The sequence below is a fragment of the Octopus sinensis genome, unplaced genomic scaffold (genome assembly GCF_006345805.1).
Source record: "Octopus sinensis unplaced genomic scaffold, ASM634580v1 Contig09178, whole genome shotgun sequence".
NCBI classification, from domain to species: domain Eukaryota; kingdom Metazoa; phylum Mollusca; class Cephalopoda; order Octopoda; family Octopodidae; genus Octopus; species Octopus sinensis.
The window spans coordinates 7,051-18,149 of record NW_021831665.1 but is presented as its reverse complement, the minus strand read 5'-3'; the positions used below and the strand labels follow the sequence as shown (position 1 = coordinate 18,149).

At 31.2% G+C, this 11,099-nt stretch overlaps 1 non-coding gene across 1 annotated transcript; it reads left to right on the top strand.

Annotated features, from left to right (window-relative positions):
• Positions 1-4,955: 4,955 nt before the first annotated feature.
• On the top strand, positions 4,956-5,025 carry Trnat-agu. The gene has a single exon. It is a non-coding gene; the product is annotated as a tRNA-Thr (tRNA).
• The last annotated feature ends 6,074 nt before the right edge of the window (positions 5,026-11,099 follow it).

Here is an 11,099-nt window from a genome sequence, read left to right as displayed (position 1 = left end):
ACTGGACATATCAGAATTCCCCACCTCTCTTTGGAGACGGATGGCTGTAATGAAGATTTCGAGGCTAATGTTGATCGGCACAACCAATCCCTTCGTTCCTTGCTCCTTCATTTGATTAGTTAGTCGTGACTGTTTGTGCTGGGCTTGCCATGTTGTGCAAGCTTGGGGGTTATAAATAGAATGATAAAACAGGAAGTTACTGCTTACTTTAAACGAATGTCTACAATTGCCCCATTCCAGCACACAATGCCATTTTGAGATATTACTTAGGAAATAGTCTGACCACAGCAAAGGTCTACAACCACGCGACTGCGTACAAATTCAACTACAAGCTTTTCGACTACAACAATTCTGATGTTTAAATCAATTCTAGTTTTGTCATATGGTTTTATGTTATCGTTTGCTAAAACAAAACAAAGGAAGAATCTTTCATCTTTGCCAAACATAAAGAAATTTCCCTCAACACTAAAAACAGAGCCGTAAATGATGATTAATAAATAACCGAAAATAGTCCTTCACTTTAAAAAATGGAATAAAATTACCCTCGCGGGACGACCAATCCACAATGTCCAGACTCGCCATTTGAAAAAGATATAATTTTTATGTGGTAATTTCCAAATTTAGAAATTACAGCAACCTCTAAGTACAGAATTAAATTTTTAGGCGCTGTGTCACGTATTAAAAAAATATTTCAACTTTTTTAATACTAAGCCTGTTCAAACAGATTTTCCCAGTGACAGTTAGAAAGAAAATTTGGACACTTGCTGAAAATTAAACAACTGTTGGACACGATAACAGCAATGATTAACCTTGAAGAGAATATTCACCGTTTGTTTCCCGATGCGTTAAAAGACTATTACAATTTCAGAAAAATATTTGACATACATATGAAGAAATCTGCAACAGGAAACAAAATAACAGATAATGTTTGTGTATTAGAATAAAAATTTGTTTCTACTTAAAAATACTCTAATTATCAATAAAATTAGTGAGAATCATATTTAAATTTTCTTAAAAATACTTTACTTATGAAAAATATGCTAACGCTATTGAAATGTTTATAAAACTGAAGAAAATTTCAGACCTCAATTTTTGGGGAAATTTTTCAAAATTGATGCCCCAAATGGATCTGCCTTTTGTCGAGTAGATAGTGTAATTATAATCATCGAATATATCTCTGATAATATTAACATAACGTCCAAAACAATCTTTTATTTATTGTTACCCCAGGATCACCGGGTTATAAGGAAAAAGAGCAAAGTCCTAACTAGTGATCCCAGACCATGGCAATGAAGATTTTTCCCGACGTGGACGAGAGTCCTGGATGGCTCTTCTGAAAAGGCATGTCGATAGCTCAAAAAGCGGACGATTTTTAAAGTAGTTAAACAATGATTCGTATAGGGGACTTGCAGAAATAGAGACTGTCCTGACCATTTTTTGTTGTCTTTTGATAAGAGGAATAGAAGCTATTCTCTAATTTCTTAAATTGGAATTTCCAAAATAATCGTAATAGGGAAATGTTTTATTTTATATATAAATAGCGATAAGCCAGTTTTCTAACGATTGGTAGAATGTTTGTGCTATTTTTATTATTGAAATCATTTTATGCAAGGTAATAGTTCGAATATAACCTATTATTAGATTTAATATTTTTGTCAAATGGAACGCTTACTGGTGACCCAAAATGCTTTAATGTGACTATAAAAAACTTTAAAAAATATAACTTTAGAAATAACTAATGACTTTAAAATCAATCCATCAAGTATTTTTAAAAAATATTGTGGAAAACTATTATATAATTTGGTACAATGGTTAGAATCTTTGATAAAAATTGCAGAATTACCCTCCGTGTTTTATGAGAATCGAATATTGAAAATCGTGATCGTGTTTTATTCGGTAGGAAGAATCTCTCCAAGAATCCACAGAGAATAACACTTGTATTTTTTGTATGTATTATTAAAAGAAAAACGGGAATGCTTCTTATCAATTTAAAACAAACATTGATTACGATACACTAAAAGTTTGGAGTCAATACAGATTTTGGATAATGACAAACGAAAGAAATATTTTTTGGTATTTTAATTTTTTGGTATATAAAAAATAGATTTTGATAACATTTATGAAAATCTTGACGTAAGTTATGTATACCAATTTTTACCATTTTAATATAAAAACAAGAACAGAGAATTTTACCTCTTCCTATTATGTGTCCCGCAATTCCAAGCTTGTAGAAAAATCGAAAAAAGTTTTGAAATTATAATCATTTATTTAGAATTTGTTTCACTACACCAAATGGAATCTTAGGTTCACTTACAACAATAATAATTACATTTGTGCTACCCTATGGTCACACAGAAACGTACTAATTTCAACTAACGTGGAAATAAAAACAATGAAAAGTCCAAATGGTTATAATATTATAGATTTATATATATGTGGGTATATAGTCATTGCAATTTTGATTCTTTTGTGCATTATGATACAAGTAATTAAATAAATTTTAATATCCTAGGTCAAAACAAATTAATAATGATAAGAAAGCAACTTCCGGAGTTTGAAAACAGATCGGAATTCTGTGAAAATTTAATTAGCTATTAATTAAAATACAATCTTGATTAATTTCCGTTTAGTAATTAATTTTAATGTTGATTTAAATTCCTCTATTTTTGTATCGGGAAAGTTTTTTCTTGTTTTCTAACTTTTCCTGGTCGCAAATAAAATAATCGTTCTAAAAACTTTAAGTATTTGGGTAAAAAGAATTTACAGGATATAACTTATGCATAGGCTTAGTTAGAGGATGATTCTAATTGTGTTCTTTATGTGGCCTGAAACAGATTTAGTAGCCTCTACTAGATTCTTAATACGAAACTTGTCGAGATTGGGAGGAAAGTAATACTTTGAGAGACTCGTTTTCTACCCTTGAGATTAGGAAATTGATTTGTGCTATTTTCTGTTGCAGTGATAAAAGAACAAGCATATTTTTCATATTCAAATAAATTATTTACATTTAATAAATTAAACACACGAGCCTACTCATTATCCTCAACCACCCCCCGCCATGTCCTTGAAATAGTAATATCGACTATTTTTATCCTTTTCTTAAGCATTTCATTAATGATGAGTGGGTTAGTCTCAATCCCGACTTGTTCAGTATGGTGATATTGATCCGCTGACTTTCCTGATCAACTCATGCATTCGTACAATCATGCATTCGTACATTTGTACATTTGGTTCTTCAAAATTGGCTTCGGAGATTCGATCGATTTTTATGATTTTTTGATTATTTTACTTGGTGAACTGACAGTAGGAACTGTCGCCTTGAACAAACATAACAATGAATGTGTTTGGCATATAACCCACTAAGAAAAAATCGAAAATTATGAAAATAAGATTTTATGTTTTTGATAGACTTGATATATTGAGCAACATCAAAGCTGAATAATCACGGAAAAAGTACCCATTAGTAATTGTAAGGAGTCATGTTGGCTGTGGTCTCCCAATAAAAATACGAATTTATTTTTTATTACCTTAATAACTCACTTGAAATTATTTAAAATAGCAATAAATTTTCTCTTATTTTTATCTAAAATTGGCGTATTTATTGAGGAAGGAAACGTGTCAATTTATCAAATACAACATTTATAAGGCATTTTCTTGCGATTGTTTAAATGTTATTATTACAGTTTTTTTTTCAATTGCAATAGGGAAAGGTAATGCTATGATAATCTCAAATGTTGTTTTAGAATTATTTTATTTGTCAATGGACTCTTTTTGAAGATCCAAAATGTCTAAATTTGACTGGTAAAAAATTTTTAAATGAATTTCTAGAAATAATTAAAGCATTTAAAATTGATAATATAACTCTTACAGCATGAATTGTGGAAATAAAAGCTATGACATTTGGTATCAAGGTTTGAGATTTAGAAAATATATTTTAGAATTGCCAGAGGTAATATATGGGAAATTTTATGAAGAGTGGAACATTTAGATTTTATAGAAAAAGGCTCTGGACAAGCGTTAGAGGAAAAATAGAAATAGTTTATTTTTATTCTTAAATAAATAGATGAGAAACGGCGAAAAATATGGATTTCATAAAGCAAATAACTCCTACGCTTAATAATTATAAATGCTTCTTTCAGATATTGGATACAATCAAAAGACCAAAGAATCTTTTTTGGTATTAGAAAAATTAAAGATAGATTTTGATAACGTTTATTCAAGTATGCAAATTTATATACTATTATAACAATTATTTCTTTTTCTACATTGAAACAAAATTTGACAATTTCACTTCGGCCGAAATTTGTATGTATGATTATAAATATATGCGAAAAAGTCCGAAATAGTTTAACAAAAAATTTTAATTATTTTTAGAGTTCGCCATAATCAAAAAATTTAATGGAGACAAAGACCTCGCAACTATAACAATAAAATTTTTTTTTCCATATGGAGTGGTAGAAAAATACGTAATTCAAAGCTTGTGGAACGAAAAGCAATATATGGTTAGAAAATAAGGACAAATTAGACGTCAAAAGTTTATTTCATTTGGTAAATTTTAGAAATTTTATATATTTGGAACAGTATCAATTACATTTATCTTTGTAGGCCTTCTAATGAATGTAATTAACGTATTTTAAATAAAATTAGTCGTTGTGATTGCAAGAAGTATAAAAATCAAAAGAATTGTCAACAATAAATTGATACAGGATGTTCTTATTTAGTAATTAATTCGATTAAAAATACCACAAAAATATATTTCTATATACACTTATCGGTCTTTCTCATTTGTTTACAAAATAGGATAATAGTGTAACGTAAACAAAAAATTCGACAGAATTATTAAATTACGCAATAGAATATTCATAGTCAGTAAAAAAAATTGCAAACAGTATTTGAAACTTTTGGGATCATTGTCAGAGATGGGAGTTAAAAAAAATTAATGAAATTTAGTAACAGGCTCCGTGGCTCAGTGGTAGAGCGTCTGTCTAGTAAACAGAAGGTCTTGGGTTCGATCCCACGGAGCCTCATGCATTCTTTTTGATTTTTTATTTGGACAAAAAAATTTAAAAATAAAATTAAAGTTTTTTTTTTTTTTTTTTTTTTGCATTTTGGTTAAAATGAACAAAATTAAAGTTGTCTCAAAGAAAAATGTATTTTTTTTATATGCAGATTAGCTAGTGTAGGTGGCTGAATAGTAGTCAAGAGTCTTTTTTAATTATCCTTTTGTTACTTACGTTTGTGGGTCTCTGATTTATTTACAAAACAATATAATCCACAAAACACGAGTAACAGCAAAAATATGGTTTATATTTCAGCTGGCTTCCATGTAATAATGGTTAAAGATGCGCACTTTTCCTTACCTATCACTCGGAGATTAACAAGTCTATTCTTTTGGAACTTGATAATTTTTTCATTCGGAATTTTGGGGAAAAAATTATAGCGGGGGAATGCTTCTTTGGATACAAAAAATGATATTGAATGGGTTGATGTAGAAGCATCTACCAGAAAAAATTAATAAAGTAATTGGATTCAAAGATTAAACGGTCGACTATTTATTTGATCAATTTGTTAATGACATGTTTTGTGCTTCATTGGCACTACTGCTCCTGTAAAAGAATATTTTCAATTGGGAATTCGATTTGGGTCAAAGAAAGAGGTCGAATGAAAGAAAGAAACCTTCAAAATCAGTATTGATTGTAAATTAACATTGACATGCTTTTTGGGAAAATCGAAATAATCAAAAGTTTTTAGATAAAGTTTATTCAGTTCAAATATAATCGAATTTCTTTGATAGTCCGAGCCATCTTATGCATCGGAAATTCGAAATTGTGAAGTATTTAGTTGTTCTTTACAATCGCATTTTGAGAATAAATTAATTTTTTCATTTCTTAGTTTAATTTAACTAAAGATATTTTCTTGTTTTTTCCGTGAATATTTTTATTATTAAATCAAAAATGTTCCGGATTTCTAGAATAATAAATTGGTAAGCTTACTTCAAATTTTGTAACATAAAAATATTAAATATAATATTTTTACACTTGTTTATTTAATTTTTTTAAAATGAATAATTACACGTTCTACGGTTGTTAGCATGATGTAAACTCGAAAACTGAAAAATGCTGAATAAATAATTACTTTCAAGATGACAAAAAAAGAAGAAAATTTAATTCCCAAATCTCAACCATTCGACAAAAATCTATTTGAATGGTCCCGTTAAAAAAATGATCATTTGGATTTACAATCAATGAATAATCTTTTGAACTCAATGTCTAAAAATCTAGTCGATGTGGAAAAGACAAATTTTGATTATGCTACTCAGTTGAGTGCCTGCGAAGACTCCTTGTGATTTATCAAAATTATTACAACTGTGATGGACAGATTTAATGTGCATCTACACTACAACAAATGCTAGAGAGAAGTACATTACATAGCGACAAGCATATTCCCAATTGAACAGCCGCATCATTAGCTTGTAGTGGCCGCCCGGTGCGTTGTCTTTTGCCGAACAAATAGCCTACGTTTATGACGTTTCTAGACAGGCTTCTTGGATATTTGCTAAGTGTTCCGCGAATATGTTTGGAATCTCCTCCGTCGAGACAGGAATGCTGGATTTATTGCACAACTTCTGTGGAGCGGATTTTCCTTTGAGATTTTCAACTATTTGAAACTCCCAGAAGTTTGGGTTATGTGGCAGATTTTTCCAAGCCTTCTGCCTGACTACGCCCAACTTTATCGCGAGGTTTAAGTTTTCCACCAATTTCAGAGATCATTTCTTTAATCGTAGCCTGTCGATGGGGTCACACAGGGACTTAGTTGTGTTACGAATTCAGATAAAGATGCATGATTTCCTTATTTATCACACTCACGTTTTAATATCAGGAATAGAGCTGTATCCGTCAGGGAAATCTTTGTCGTGCAGGAATGCTCTCAGGAGCTTCTGTATGCGGCCAATTAATTTTGAGAAGCTGTTTAAGTGGTTAGCATTCTTGTCTTTCAATGCCTACGTAGATGTTGAAGATTCGCGATAGTGTGCGAGCAGACGCTTGAACACAAGTTGTCCAGCCGTTGAGCGATTGATAGGTCAGATTTTCGAAGTCCTGACACGGTCAGTAATCTTCTTCCAGTCTACGACCGTCCTAATTATTCATCCCGACAGTCACTTCATATGTTTTGAGTTTAGTCGCCAATAAGAAGGCTTATCCTCAACTAGAGAAGAAAATTTTGATCAAACTAAACCCAGGGAAGAGCGTTTTTTTTGATGTATACCTCCAACCTTTAGCCAGAAGGATTCAGTTTTCACTTCCTCGATGATATTTATGTTATGGATTTGGAGTTTATTGAAATAGATATACTTGATCCGGGCCCTGAGTAGTGCAGCTGTTTAATGTAGATGCAGATACCAATATCCGGAGATTTCATACGAGTGAATTTCCTTGAGTTTTAAGTTTTTTACGCATACTAGGTTGTTGCTGCGGTACTTTCCTCTGATAAGAGTTACAGTACCGGTCATATGTTTTTAGACATTCCTGAAAAAATCCCAGTGTTTGATTTTTCTAAAGAAAAATCTTATTTAGAAAATGCTTTTCATTAAGCATTATCCATTTTTTTTAGTTATTTATTTTTTCCCAATCTCATCGTCACTGTATTTTCGACATCTTGATCTTTTTATAGATTTTGTCGAAACTGGCCCAGTCATATGTTTTAGACATTTACGATGCACATCCATAATCTGGAATTTTTAAAAGTTAAAACGAGTTTTTATTAATTAAAACACAAGTTAGTATTTAGTTACATCTCCTTTTTTCGATATTACATCATGTATTCTATTTGGGATCGACAAATACAAGTTTTGAATATAATCATCTCCCATCTTGTTCCATTCATCTTTTGCCATCTCCCATAGTTGCTTAACGTTCTGAGGGTTTCTATTTTGATTTTGCTCTTTAAATAATGCCAGCAATTTTCTATTATGTTAAGATCTGGCGATTGTGCAGGCCAATTGTTTAAAATATTCACTCCTTTTTCAAGCAAATAATTTTTTGTAGACCGTGAAGTATGACATGATGCACCATCTTGTTGGAAAATAAAGTTATCATCATATATCTCAGAAAGCCCTTGTTCCAAGATTCGTTGATATTCTACGGAATCTACATTTCGAATTTCATTCGCTGTTGATATTCTACGAATTTCATTCGCTGTTTTTTTGGGAAAACGTCGAGACTCACGTACAAGATTCCTTTGAGCACGTGCCGAAAGAATACAATTTCTTCCAGATTTTGGTCTGTCGTAAAACCCATTTCCATCCAAATACCGTTGGTAAGTGTGATTTACGGCGCATCTGGATATTCCAAGTAAAATCGATATTCCTGTACGGTATGACCATTTTCTCGCATAAAAACAATTCTATGACGCTGTTCAACAGAAAGTCGTGGCATACTGCTTTCAAATTAATTTAAAACACGTTTCCGATACGAAAAATAGAAAAAAAGTATAAATTTTATTGAAATATAATGAATTTAAATAAAATGTCTAAAACATATGACTGGGCCAATTTCGACAAAATCCTTAAACATATGAAGAAGTCGAAGATAAAGCGAAGATAAGATATGAAAATGATAAATATATAAATAATATAGATAATACTTACTAAAAAACTTTTATTTTATTGGATTTTTCTTTAGAAAAATCAAACACTGGGATTTTTTCAGAATGTCTAAAACATATGACCGGTACTGTATTGCAGCATTTCAGGTTACTTACTCAGTTTTGCCAGGGCTCTAAACAACGGAATATAATTCTCAATATAGAAATTTTACAATTTGCTCGGGCTTGAAGAGGAGGAGAATCGACTGAAAGCAGACGCAATAATTAAAAATCAATTTTATCTGGACTTTTAAAATATATAGTTCACATTTAGAAATTTTATTTAAAGAATAAATAATTTTAATAAATGAAGTCAAAGTTTGACAGATCTTCGTAATATTGAGGAAAGAGACGTTCTTCTTAACTCCACTGCGGAAAGTTGTTTTTATTTTTAGTGTGTGGGGCATAATTCCCCAAAATCTGATTGTATGAGGTCGTCTACATATTCATTCGACCAGCCGTAAGTAGGTGTATATTCCTCATAATATTTTCAAGAGACATGTTTTGTCCAAATTTCTTCATAAAAGGTGTCACAGGTCTGAAGGGACCCCCAGGCTTGAAAGGACCCACGTTGAATTAAAAAGGCAAAAGTAAATATCAGACATAAATTATACGTAAAAATAGTATTTTACTTATTTTTATAATAATTTTAATGTTTAATTAATTATTTTAGAATGGCTTGTCTAAAATTTTATTTTTACATATCAAATTATGACATGCGATGCGACATTGTGACCTTACTCATGTGCGAGTTCAACAAATTATTGAATATTTGAGGAACGGAACATATCTCGATTCTTGTTCTCAATCGAAAAGAAAATTTCGGAAGACCGCCAGACGATTTAAATTAAAACGATTTGAATCGTCAGAAATTTTATACTATCGTGCTGCACCTGGAGTGTTATTGCGTGTTTTTTCTTCATGTGAAATGAATGAAAAAATGCAATTCATCAATGAAGTACACGAATCAAATGGGCATCCCGGGCGTGATATACTAATGGGTCTATTAAAAGAAATTGTTTATGGAGTTAACAGATCTGATGGTATGAGGGTTTGGACTCTTGCCCGGTATGCAAGGCAAAAAATTTAATGAACCGAACTTTGTGAGTAAAATCTTAACATTAGTCACGGACTTTTTAATTTTTTTTGCACCAGTCACATTGGAAAACAAATCAACCTCGCCAGAATTTTTACCAATGTGGTGGACTCGGAAAAGACTATTTCTATAAAGAGCTGGTGTTAATAGACGGAAACAAATAAATATAGTTAGGACATATTCTAGGATTGCAAACTGCTATGAAGAGCTTTATTGTATTAAATTGATAAGACTACTTGGAATAGGATCCTTTGATCTCAAGCAGGCGAAAAAGCGGACAAGTTCGTATACACTTCTTCCTATCATTCAAGAAAAAAAGATGTTGTCGTGGAGTCAGAAGAAGCCACAATTCACGTACAAATTATCCAAAAACAGTTTTGAAATTTGCAAAAACATTGCAGCCTCTGAATTGACCAAAACAAAGTCAAAAAAATTTCACACTAATCAAAAAGGATCGGGAAAATTTTAGGCAAGGACTTGTAAAGCTTATAATGTTTTCCTTGTACAACAAATACTAGGAAAAATGTAATACAAAACCAAGAAGACATATCTTTTAGAGAAATTGATACATTGTTAGTCTAAATTGCACAACTTAAGAAATAATATGTGACATGGTTTGCGTGATACCTATGGGCCGCGCGATACCTGACGTGACCTTGCAGCTTAACTTAATGTCAATATTGTAATTAATATTAAACTTCAAAGAATTTTATAATTACAACCATAAAATATTGTATTTATTCCACTTATTCCCCGGTATCTTTCAAAAGGGCTCTCATTAGAAGATGAGTGGACAGAAATGTTATAACTGTACACTGCATTTTCTAATTTTTCCAGCCACTTTTTATTATCATTGTCGATCATTTTTGCCATTTTTCTTGTAATTGACTGGTTGAAGCGTTGACAATCCCTTGTGAGCGGGGATTGTTTGGCCTTCCGTGAATTCGTTTGATATTGAATTCCTCACATAGATTGGTCATTTCACGATTCTTGAATTCAGTCCCATTATCGGACTGAAAAAATTGACACGGACCATTTAAGAAAAATAAGGTTTTCACAAACTTCATTTGAGGACTTAGTGTAGAGCGGCCTCGCAAATGCAAATCTATAAAAATTGTTAAAAAAACTAACCTGCTATATACGTCAATGACCGTTAAAATCCATTTAAAATTTTTATTTATAGTAGAAAAACTTTTCAGATCTATAAGATATATCTGAAATCTTTCATTTGGGCAAGATGCAAAGACATGGTTATTTATATCTCCAATCTAGGATTTAAAAAAATTAAAACTTTTAAGGGTCGCGCAAATTTACAAATTTCACAGTTTCGAATGACTTTTCGAATAATCTCATTTTTAAC